This window comes from Zootoca vivipara, chromosome 14 (assembly GCF_963506605.1).
Source record: "Zootoca vivipara chromosome 14, rZooViv1.1, whole genome shotgun sequence".
In the NCBI taxonomy this organism is placed as follows: Eukaryota; Metazoa; Chordata; class Lepidosauria; order Squamata; family Lacertidae; genus Zootoca; species Zootoca vivipara.
Window position 1 is genome coordinate 29,891,075 of NC_083289.1, and position 13,202 is coordinate 29,904,276.

Consider the following 13,202-nt stretch of genomic DNA (forward strand, 5'->3'; position numbering starts at 1 on the left):
AGTCAATCCATAATATAATTGGCCCACAGGTGTAGCCCTGAAGTAGCCAATCACGCAAGGCCCATTGTGTAAATAATGTATATAAGCAGATGGTTTGGGGAAAAGAGCCATTCGTCTTCTCTTCTCCTCCTTGATGACTATGAGCTGAATAAAGAGCATGAAATTCACTCTTGACTCCGAGTATATTTCAGAACCCAAACTTCTGATGGGCTTCCATGGCTTCTGATTGGCTGCAGGAGCTTCCTGCAAGCAATCAGAATCTGCAATTTGGTTTTTGAACGTTTTGGAAGTCAAACCGACTTCCGGAACAGATTCAGTTAAACTTCTGAGGTACGACTGTATTTCCATTTCTCTCTCAGTTTCTTTTCCCATTCTTAATCTAATGAATTTAACATACTTAATAACATAATTGTTGCCATACTATTTCTAGTGTAAAGGAAAACATCAACACTATGTTTTTAAAAGTCAATAATTGCATATCAGTGGTTGGTTGTTGTTGTTTAAAAAAACCATTGCTAGCAAATGCCAACTGCCCACAGGACCCAACATGCTCTCGTGTGAGCAGTTGGTATTCTCTAGCAATGTTGCTTTTTAAAGAGGAGAGGGAGCTCCCTGCTCTTTCAGGAGGCGAGCCAAATGAGGAGGCCATCTCCTCTCCCTCCTTCCACACTGAGCTGGCGAGGGAACAGGAAACACAGCAAATCCATCTGCAGTGTGTGGTGTGTCTAGAGGCAAAGACCCACGCAGGGAAAATGGGAATTCCAATGGCTTCCCCCACTAACACAAATGTGTGGTACTTACGGACTTATGGCATCTGTACTAGAGTAGGGGTGCAGAAGCTCAGCATCAGGGGCCAAATGTGGCCCTCCAAGCCTCCCTACCTGGCCCTCAGATCTCATTCCAGGCCATGCTCCTCGTGGCTCTTGATTAACATTGTTGGAAGTTTGGGCGCAACTCAGCTTGCGGAAGAGGGGTCTGCATGGGGGTAAGACAGAGGGAGTGAGGGACCCCCACCTTCCCAGACTATCCCTGTATCTTTAACCTGTCAGCTGACTTCTCCGTCGCCTTGTCGTTTAGACTGATACGTCTTAGGTTGTATCCTGTCTGCAACCTCCTCCTCCACCACCCATGTATCCGCTGGACCCAGAGACGAGAGATCCTCTTGGAGTTGCCCTCTGAGAGAATGAAGGAGCAGGCATGACTGTCTTGTTCTCCTCTAGATTAGCTGGTTGGGTTAAAACCAGATACTTTCCTAGCCAAGTTGTGTACGTCTTGCAATAAACTACTTTGTTATTCTTCTTCCTCTGCAAACGTCTCTGAGTGTGTGACTGAAGGTCTACTTTCTAATGATGATTCACTACCAAATGCTACTCATACCTAAGGGTTTCAATAGGAAATTGAACCCTGCTATTCCAATACACATCCTCATTGAGTCTTTTGCCTGGCTGGAATAATAATAATAATAATTACTATTACTTCTATACTACTACAATTTATTCTCTGCCTTCACTCAAAGATCCCAGGGCAAGTTGCGACTATTATAGCACAACATTAACATGAAAATTCAATCTTGCACAATGTTCAGAACAGTTTGCAACAACTTAGAACTACAGAAATAAGGTGGTTCCTAAAAATATACCTCTCAAGTGTCAAAAGATAGGGCAAAGATAGAGCATCTTCAGCATCTGTCCCTGAACTCTTTCTTTCCCAGAGGAAGGAGAGAAGAAGTGCATGTAGAAACTAGCTTACTGTACGGATAAAATTTACATTCCAGGCCACACCCACTTTTGCCTCTGGCAGTCAGTCAGGCTGGCAAAAATTCACCCCCCTCCCTTTTCCCTTTATGTTGGAAGGGCTGTGGAAAGCTTGGTTCATTTATTCATGTCTAGTGGGAATGCCCCCGTGTTAAGAACTTTTGGAATATTCTCCATGATATCCGCAATCACAGGCCAACCCTTTCTCCAAATCCTGCCTAAGCTCTACTGTCTTTGGACATAGACTTGGATTCCACCCTGTAGCTTCTTACTGACCGCAGCAAAATTAGCTCAACAATGGAAATACCCCTGACTGTATGGGAGAATAATATCTGGGATGCAGCAATGTCTGAGGATCTCACCAGACACAGGAGGGCAATTAGAGGCATAACAATTAGAGACACCTTGCAAGAAACATGGACCCCCCTTTCTTTAACTATGTTAATGACCCAAATCAAGACCTTGTTATACCAGCTGCTCAATATTCTCAGTGGAGGTGTTACGCCAAGTAATATTTTTGACGGTTGAATGTATAAGTGTATGTCTAGAGACAATGGCTAAAACAAACACGTTTAGATGCACGGCTGGATAAGTGTCTAATGGTTATTATATTTGTATTTGTATTTTTTAAAAAAACAACAACTGTAAGGGTGACTCCCTATAGGGAGCCAGCCCCCATCATCCTAACATCCACCTCGCCAAGCACAGGGAGCAGCAGTGGGTCTGAAGCAGCCAGAGGGGAGGGGAAAGACTCGGAGGGAGAGAGAAGCCAATGTGCGGAACCATGGGAAAGCTCAGGGGAGGAGAGATGTAGGCAAGGGCTCAAGGATGCTGGAGAGGAGACTGAGAGGGCATCGCTCCTTCCGGTGCAAGAGTTAAGGAGAGCACCGCGACACAGGTCAAGGGGGAGGTGTTTTGGGGTGCCCCGACTACTTTGCTGGCATAAGAACAGACGTATGCCATTGCCGGATTCTGATTCAGAATGAGAGGTCATGTTTTAAGCTGTCTCTGCACTGTAAATACTTTGCACAATAAAAGTCTTTAAAGACAAACTGGACTAAAGCAGAGTTACTCTAGAGTAGCCACGACGACCCTCTGGCAACAAAAATAAAAGATTTGTTAGGGGGGGAAATGATTTTGCCTCTGTCTAAGCTCACCACTGGAATAATAATAATAATAATAATAATAATAATAATAATAATAATAATCATATACTTTGGGCATATGGACAAATATGGTTGTGCAGATGGTAACAACTCCCATTCCCTCCCCCCCCCCAGCTGAAGGAAGAACAGCTGTTGTGCTGGATGGAGCTGATGGAGACTGTAGCCTAAAATATCCCCCAGGCTGAGGGAGAAGGCTGGTCTAGAATCCTTGCCTGTCCATCTTTCTCTCCATCCCTGCCCCTTTTCTGGTTCTCTTGTGTCAGAAACAATTCTTCCCCACCAGCCCTTGGAATGCCAAGCAGCAGCTCAGCTCCCAGGGGAAAAAAAACGATTGGCGATTGCTCCTCCGCCTTAAAGGGACTATTCTGAGCACTTTAAATAAGCGGAGGAGCGGGAAGAAAAGAGGGCAGTTCTCTGAAAGGAGTTACATAACAGCTCCGCTTCCTGCAGATGTTCGCGGCAATCTGTTCTCACCCATCAGAGAAAACATTGCATCACTCCGAGCTGAGATTAGGAAGAGCACAGGATGGTCACAAGGCAATGCGCAGCCAAGAAGGCAAGGTGGGCCCCGAATCCTTCGCCACTGGCACCTTTGCCATGCAGAGGAGTGGAAGAAAGGAATGTGTGTATTTGGGATGGGTGGTAGGGGTTGGTTGGATGGCTGGCTGGCTGGCTGTACCTTTCAGGAGTCTCAAAGCAGGTTGCCGCACAAGGAGTGGACTGCAGCATGGCAATACTTGGAATACTGTGTACAGTTCCGCTTGCTGCACCTCAAAAAGGATGCTGTGGAACAGGGAAAGGTTCAGAAAGAGGCAAGCAAAACAATTAAGGGTCTAAATTCAATTCTAAAGCAGCTCTCCTATGAGGGAAGGTTGCCACATTAGGGACTTTAGAAAAAAGATGAGGGAGGGGGAGAACATGATTGTGGTATATAAGTTGGTGCAAGACGTGGGGAAAGTGGACCGGGTCCCTCTCTCATTATATTAGAAGCTGGTGCAGCCATCCAAGGAAGCTGAATATTGGATGATTCAGGACAAAGGAAAGTCCTTCACACAGCACTAAAAGGTAAAGGTAAAGGGAGCCCTGACCATTAGGTCCAGTCGTGACTGATTCTGGGGTTGCGGCGCTCATCTTGCGTTATTGGCCGAGAGAGCCGGCGTACAGCTTCCAGGTCATGTGGCCAGCATGACAAAGCTGCTTCTGGCGAACCAGAGCAGCACACGGAAACGCCGTTTACCTATTTATCTACTTGCACTTTGACGTGCTTTCGAACTGCTAGGTTGGCAGGAGCTGGGACTGAGCAATGGGAGCTCACCCCGTCGCAGGGATTTGAACCACTGACCTTCTGATCGGCAAGCCCTAGGCTCTGTGGTTTAACCCACAGCGCCACCCGCGCTAGGGCTGAGCAATATCTGGTTTTCTGCATTGTGATATATCACCAACTAAGTACCGCAATATCAAGATGTCTGAAATAAAGATGGAGCTATGTAGAGGCATTGGCTGGCTTCACAGTTTTTCCTGCATCATGGTTTTTGCACAGCACACACATACATCATGATTTGTGATATATTGCCAGGTCAAAAATTATAAAACCGATATTATGATATGGACTTCAAACCTGCTTTTGGATGATATATTGATATATCGCCCAGCCCTACAAAGCACATAATTAAACTATGGAATTTGCACCTGCAAGAGACAGGGATGGCCATCAACTTGGGCAGCTTTTTAAGGGTTCTGGAGGAATTGATGGAGGACAAAGCCATCAATGTGCTACAAGATGTGGTGGTTGTGTACCATTTCCAATATCAGAGGGGCTATTCCTCTGAACACCAGTTGCTGAGAGGCAGGGGTAGAGAGATGGCTGTTGTAGGACCTAGAATATTAGAACTGTTGAGTTGGAAGGGACCCTGAGGCTCATCTAGTCCAGCCCCCTACAATGCAGGGATCTCAATTAAAGCATCCGTGACAGATGGCCATGCAGTCTATGAGCACTTAGAAAAGGATGCTGTGATTACTGAGGTCCTGCTCACAGGCTTCCCAGTGTCATCAGACTGGCCACTGTGAGAATGCTGGAGCAGATGGGCCTTTGGCCTGATCCAGCTGCAGGGGGAGTCACTAAGAATAGTCTTGCCTGCCAGTGGTATCCACACCAGCCTTCACCATCCTGGTGCCTCCAGATGTTGTGGACTACAGTTCCTGCCTACCCTAGCCTGCACAACTGTATGATGTCAGGGTTGATAGGAATGGTAGTCCAAAACATCTGGATGACACCACATTGGTGAAGGGTGCACTCACACTGTAACAGCATGGAGCAAAGAGAGGCAAACGATTGAAATCCAGAAGTGATTGTTCCAGTTTTCGAATGATTTTCGGAAGTCAAATGCTTTTGTAGTCAAACAGACTTCTGGAACGGATTCTGTTCGACTTCCAAGGTACGACTATACTCTTAAAAATACAGAACGGGGAAAAGGTAGGGTGTAATAATCTCCACTCTCCATTTCTCATCCTGAGAGTACTAAAAGAAAAATAGACTCCTTTATTGTGTATTTTAATTATACATGCTGATGTGTTAATGTTGGTGTAATTGGTTGTTTGTACTTGTGAACTGCTTAGAAGCCTATTTTTGGCATCAAGGGGCATATAAATGTAATAAACAGGTGTGTTCCTATACACAGACACCCACAAGGACCTGCAGATCCACACAGGGATGGAACATAAAAATGCCACCCACCCTCCCATAGAGGTCCTGCCAGGTGACACAAGTGAGTTCTCTTGTGCATGTTGCTGTTGGAGCAGGTGTGAGAGCCTCTTGTCCATTACACCGCCAGCCCCGAGTTTAATGGGCTCTCCAGGCCGTAAGCACCAGGCCGTAATTCAGCCCTGAGCTGAACCTTCTCCTCCTGCTGCTCTTTGCAAACAGCCAGGTGAAAGGAGAGGCCCACCCATTCATCAATTAGGGCCATTGGCAGGCAATAGATCACAAGGGCAGGATATTTTCCCTGCTGCCAGGCTGGAGAAAAACAGAAGAATAAATAGCGGGATGGCTTTTCTCCTCCTGCACCTTCCAGATCCATCTCTCTCGCTCTCCCTCCCTCCGTACCTGGGACTTCTGCAACCCCTACAATCTCAGAGGAAAAGCAATTTGCTTTAAGGCTGAAGCACTTTCTGATCAAAGCAGGGCACCAGAGACCTTGGGCTCCTTTTCCATGGGGCCTGCCTGAATGCAAATCTGGGAATGCAATTGAAATAGGGCCAGCAGCAGAAAGATGGAGTCTGAGGCCTCCTACTGTGGTCCTGTGAGATGGCCATGTGATGTAGCAGCTAAAGTGATGGACCTGGGAGTTGAGGGTGCAAGCCGCACCTCTCACCTGTCCACAGACTAAGGGTGGCCTTGGGCAAGTTTGTGCAGCACAGAAACCTCAACTCCCCATCTTTGGAATGGGAGTTTTGTTGAGCCACCCTGCAAGGAATTTCCAAAACAACAGAGGCAAGCAGAGTGCTCCTATGACAGCACTAGGGCACAGAACCCTTAACCTCAGCATCCCATTGTCAGGACCCCATACACAGAAAGGGAAATGGTACTGAGCATGGAAAGGGCTGGGCTTTGATTTTCCTGCTCCAGGCCCCCAGACACTGGAGGGCAGCTGCATTTTCCTGAGGCTCAAGGTACCAGGTGGTTTTCAAACTGGCGCAACAGGAGGCTGCATTTACTGGCTCATTAAGCCACCCGTCTGTGTGCCTCTTGCAAGCGGAGAATCTGTTATTTGATGAATGCTAAACAGCCGTAACAAAAACAAGGCCAGGCAACAACCAGGAAAAAAAACCAGGCACCTCAATGCAGCAAAAACATACAGGGGCACAATCAGGGCTCTAGGGGTTTTCAACTACAACTCCTATCCTCCTTAGTGCTGGCTGAGGCTGCTAGGAGTTGTAGTCCAAAACACCGAGTTTAGTAGTTCCCAAATCTTGGTCCTTTTCAGGTCACTTCCCCCCTGGTCCCATAAACTCATTCCCACTATCCGCTCCCCCATCCTATAAAAATATTCAGAAAAACCCATTCAAAACAGTTACAATCAGTTGCACACTTACTCAAATTCCAATTAAAACTATGTAGTTCAATCCAACAACTATTATTATTATTATTGTTATTATTATTATTATTATTATTACCCCGCTCACCTGGCTGGGTTTCCGCAGCCACTCTAGGTGGCTTCCAACCGAATATTAAAAAAAATACAGCATCAAACATTAAAAACTTCCCTAAACAGTAGTTCCCTAAGGTAGTTCAATAGGGTTGCCATATTTTGAAGAGCAAAAAAGAAGACACGTTTATCAACTTCTAAATAAAGTATTTCTATTCTACTCTTAACTATCAATCACTATGACGACTCTACCCATGGAAAAGAGGACATACGGCAATGAACTTGATAAAGTAATAGTCATTTATATTTCCAGTGCCCTCTGCTACCCCACAGCCCACTCTGAGAACCACTGATCTGTAGGGTGCTAGACCAGAGAAGCAGGTTTGGTTTAATATTTTTAGCCAGCTTGGTTGGGTATCTTGAGATACTGAGCATCGGTGATGCTACTGGAGCACCACCTCATGCTTTAGAAATGTCAAACCATTTTTTCTTGCAGTATTGACAAAGGCAGATACGCCGTCATAGCTGCCAAGTTATCCCTTTTTTAAAGGGATTTTCCCTTATGCTGAATAGGCTTCCTCGCGAGAAAAGGGAAAACTTGGCAGCTATGTACGCCGTTCCGGGATCCCCACTGGAGATCTTACCATCCATCCTGTTGGGAGACCATCTCCATTCATGCTAACTGGGGTTGGGGGTTGGGGGGTCTGCAATTTCCTGGTGCTAACGGAACAGCACTCAGCGCATGCCCAGGGGTATCTTTGGGCTGCATGCAACTCAGAATGGGCCCACTGAAATGAATGAAGGTAAGAAAACCTTACCCTTTGATTTTAATAGCTCTGCTCTGACTAGGATGCTAGGGTCCTGTTGCAGGCATGACCTTAATTTGGGTTGCCATACATCCGGAATTTCCCCGGACATAAATGGAAATAGATGGAATATGGCAGTCGGAAGCAGCTTCTGGGCGGAAATCTTTGAAATGCGGCAACCCTAAGCAGATACCCCAGCCTCAGTTTAAATGTGGCAGCTCTGTTCACACACTCTGGACTGGGAGGCAGCTTGTAATTTTATTTATTTTTAAATCAGAAACACTGTCGGTCCCTACTTCCAGAGTCTCTCTCTCTCTCTCTCTCTCTCTCTCTGAGCAGCCATTCATGTGTCAGATTAAATGCCTGCCTAGCCTACTCCAGAGTGCTATTACAGCATCAGGGTAGTGGGTAACAGCAAAGACATGGAGACGCGTGATGAATAAAACACAAGCACATTCAACCTGCTTATTGCAGAAATAGATTCTAGGAGAGACTGGGGGTGGGGGCTGATCCATGGGGCAAACAGGGCACTGCCCCACCAGCAGGGGCGGAGGAAGGGCGGTGCGGTGGGGGTGATATGACCCGGGTGTCACCATTGAAGGAGGGTGACAAAATGGTGGGCGGCACTCACCATGGGGCCTGCAGCGTGCCCAAGGCACAAGCCTCTCCTAGGAGTGACACGGTGGCTTTGGCGCCCACAGGCTCCGTGCTTCCCCAAACGGTCCGTCTGCTGCCTCCCCTTCAGCTGCAGGGTGGCTGAGTGGGAGGAGGCAGGCATGGGGCTCTGCCACTGCCCACCAGCCTCAGTCTACCCCCAGTCAGCCCCCTGCCTGCCTGCTTTCTTGCTTACAGCCTATTCAGGGGGCAGCACTGCCTGCCGGCTTCTTCCTCCTCCTTGCAGAACTTGGCAGGGAGAGGGACAACACTAGAATGAGTTGGCTCTAGCGCCACCTACTGTTGGCTTCCTTGCCATTGGGCCATTGGGCTGACCCAGCAGCCAAGCTCTTCCTATGCTATGGAAGAGAAGGCTATTCGTGTAGGATAAGGCCATCAATGTCTACTACCATGATGGGTATGCTCTGCATCCACGGTTGAAGGCAGCAATGCTTGTGAATTCCAGTTATTCGAAACCACAGGAGAGAAGAGGGCTCTTGTGCTCAGGTCCTGCTTGTGGGTTTCTTCCATTTGGGGCCTCTTGTTGGCCGCTGTGAGAACAGGATGCTGAACTAAATGCCCCCCTCCCCTTTCGGCTGACCCAGCTGCTTCAGGGCTCTTTTTTGTGTTTTATGATTCCCAAAGTGAACCTCCAGGGGCAGAGCCAGTCTACCTTAGAATGCAGGAGAGTGGCAGAAGGTGATTACTCTCACCTCTTGCTTGTGGGCTTCCCGTTGGGGCATCTGGTTGGCCACCATGAGGACAGGATCCTGGACTAGATGGGCCCCCTGCAAGCTCTTCTGATATTCTTATTTCCTACTGTGTGGGCAATGCAAACCTTTCTCTTCTGTCTCTGAGTCACTGCCTTCCTCCTCCTGCTGCGGAGGATAAGGCAGCCTGTCACATCTCTTGGTGCCTTTGGCTGATGTCAAGGTGCGTCTCTCCTCCAATGATGCAGCCTCGGGCACACCCACCCACTTGCCCATTGCGAGCAAGCCTTCCCCAACCTGGTGCCCTCCAGATGTTTTAGACTAGAGCTCCCACCAGCGACTTGAAACAGCATGGCCTCCGGGATCTTGTGTTTCTACCTTCTTGCCGGTTTGGAATACAACGTCTTCCTTTTCATGTTCAGATACTTCCTTTGAAGTGAATGGATGTTCTTTTTAATCGAAATGCTGTGCTTGGGGGGTTCACGGCTTTTTTTTTTTTCTGCCCACGAGTTACTGCTATGGCTTTCACTACCAATAAACAGATGAATTAGAGGAAAGACGACTTAAAGGGGGAAGTTTGGGATCCCCTGGCAGCTCTTTGGGTGATCTGCAGAGGATTGGAAAGGCTTTCGGACTCCTGAGAGCTCAGGCAGAGCAATGACAACAACAAAACGACTTTCCCCACCTAAATTATTCTTCTTGAATTATGCTGTTACATGCTACCCCCAATCTCATTCCGGTGATTACCTCTTGATGGTTCTTCTGCCAGGCACAGAAAAACTGGTTTAAAACCAGCCCCAAGTAGACCCAGGAATTTAGGGGTTTGCTTAAATTCTAATCCAGAGATTTTACGGGACTCTTGCCCCTCCCCAACTTATAACAATGCATTATTACATTGATACTCCACCTCCTTTACTCCAAGCAACTCAGGGTGGCATAACATAGTTCTCCCCCAAGCCTTCACTTTAGCCACACAACGGCCCTGTGGAGTAAGCCAGACTGTCAGGTTTCAGTGAATTCCGATCCTTCCCCCTCTCACGGCAGACAGCCAAGGAAATAGACAGGAAGCTCTTACCGAGTCTTTATTCAATATTCACGGCGAGAGGCCTCTGTACGCTGCCTCTTAGGTTAATGGCGTTGCTCCAACTGAGCTCCTTTCCATGCATGTCGGGTTCTGGGGGAAGGGGGGTCAGAAATACTCTCCAGTGATAACGTGTCATCTGGCTGCTCTGTCTCTGTCTCCCCCTTCTCTTCTCCCAACTCTTCTGTTTGCCTGTCTCTTCCTCAAACCACTGCTGTAATTCAACACTGCCTTCCTCTTCTTTGGAAGCTTCAGGCGGAGGGGGTGGTCTCCACCATTCCTCCTCAGTCTCCCCCCCCCTCAGTCCAGTCCCTGACACAGACTGAAAGAGAGACAGTGGCTGCCCCCTGACATCAGCTTCATTGGTCAAGTGCCCCCCAGGTTCTAGGCCGACACTTTAACCACTACACCACACTGCTGAAATGCAGCCAGGTTTCCAAGAGCGGACTTCTGTGTGAAGGCAGCGAATGGCCCTGAAAAGAATTCCCTGTGCTCAGAGGCACACTGCTCTTTCATGATAACTTTCACACCTGATCGGTGGGCATTGAGGTTCTAGTTTAAAAGACAAAGTAGACCCAAGAAGCCTGGAGTCTGTCCAGCGCTGACCTTCAGGGGTCTTGAAGGTCCGTCGTGCTGGGGGAAATCTTGTTTGCTTTGAGAGCATTGAAAGGGTGAACTCTGCCTAGGGACAAGGTGAAGAGGGTCCTTCATCTCCCCTCTCGTTTCTTTGCAATCCCAGTCTGGGGCTACCTGTTAAGAAATCGAGAGCTATTCCTTCGCCAGGGAGATGAGGGGCAACCCTTTCCAGCACCAAGGACACACTGTGGGAAGATGCTAGCGAGCGGGATGCGTTGCCATGGTGATGCTTTTAAAAATACCGTGCCAAAAAGACTCGGATTCTAGCCACGCTCCCTCCGGGATCCCCCTCAACCTGACAAGTGAGGGGTGGGAGGAGGAGGAGGAGGAGGAGAAAGACCACATTAATGAATTTGGTCAACTGGATGAGGAAGTGTTTTTCTGCACACGAAAAAGCACGCAGGCTGCTGCAATGCCAGTTTGGAGAGGTTGCGGCAATAACATCTAGGAGAACCTCCTGCCTTCACAGCGTCAGCTGTGCAGATGGTTGAGCTGGTGGCCTCACTGCTGTCCTCAGCTGTGGAACAGAGGGGCATGGGGTCAGGGTAGGGGGAGCCCTATGGGGAAAGAGGGGGGAGGGGGAGAGAGGGGAGAGAGGTTTATCTCTCTGCCTGGAGCCGGAAATCCACATGAAATCATATCTCAGGAAACAGAGAGCTGACCAGTTTTCTGCCTTGAATGAGATAACATAGCCAGCTGCCCGAGACAATCTGCCCCATCCACCTCTTCTCTGTGTGTGAACTGGTTCTTGCACATATGTTGGAAGCCAGCTGGACCCTTGAGTGTGGCAAAGGCAGGCTATCCTGTGCTGGCCTGAATTCGAATCTTGCTTCAGGCACAGGTAGTGTTGAAAGAGCCCTGGACACCTGGTCTCACGGTCAAAAACATGATGGGGCTATTTCTCCAGAGGGGTAAAGAGAGGGGCAAGTACTGTAGGCGAACTAAATGGGATATCAAAAGGGCTCTAACAACTTATATTCCCGTGCTATATTGCTGCTTAAACTCTGTGACTGTTTTAAACTTTGCTGGGGGCTCTCTCCCACTGGAATGTGAGCAGAGCCCCGTGTTTTTGAATCCGGGTATCTGGCTGATTCTTTTGTTAATAACCCACACATGGGTCACACGGATCTCATTTCCCCCTCACATAGATCTACATTGGGATCTGCTGCCCCTATGAATCCTGCCGCCTGAGGCATTCGCCTCACCTTGCCTGATGGGTGGGCTGGCCCTGTCTCAAGCAATAAACAACCCCAGGAGCAGCAGACCTTTCTGGGATCTGTTTCCCCAAGAAGAGAGACAGAGAGAAGACCTCTTGCTATGATCTGTGGGCTAATTTATTTAATTGCCAAAATCCAAATTGAGCAGGGGGGAGGAGCTGAGACACACAGGAAGTGAGACACATGGACACGCAGTGTTTGCTGTCATACGTAACTCATTTTTTTCTTAAAAAAAAACCCGTCCAAAAAGCCTGTCTCTAGATCCTCACTGATCCTGGGCCCCTTCTTTCCAACCAGATGCATTTTTCTGGCTTCATCCCAGCTGCCAGGCTGTTTCTGCCCCAATCAGGCAGGATATTTTCCATAGCTAGTTGCCAGCAGCCGTCCAAGGCTGTCAAAGACCATTAAGGAAACAAACCTATCTATTAGCTAGTCTAGATGAAAAGTCATCTCCTCATGAGACAACTCATTAGCTCTCTCCCTCTAGGTGATTATAGGCGGGTCTTAGTAGGTGTGCCCCCGTCCCTCGGTAGTGTTGAGGTTCTGGGTAGGGAGAGAAATATGCTCACATTGCATTTCAAGGCAAACCTTCGTAATTCACCCGTAAGCAAACGGAGACAGAGCCGTGCTTTGAGATCAGCACTTTGAACTTTGTGAAACGGTTCTCCAAACAAAACTCGCGCACAGAAATGCATAAGGTCGTGAAAACAGTGTGTAAAACTACACTACATTTGGGGAAATTGTTTTTTTGGGGGAAAGGCTTAGGCTAGGCAAAGATGCATTGATTTGAAGAAATGGGGAGGTAAATGCAGGCGGATTTTCATGCAGACTTTCTTTTTTAATGGAATAAATGTCTTGGTCCCGGGCACCTTCCATTTGATCAGAACATCCCCCCAAAAAGACACTTTCTGTGTGAATGAAATCTGGGTAATTCCATGCCAGGCAGTCTAAAAGCTGCACCCTTCTATGCCAATAAAGGTGTTGGAATTGAAATGCTCCACCACCCCCTCACTTTCCCCCTTTTGCTTATTCA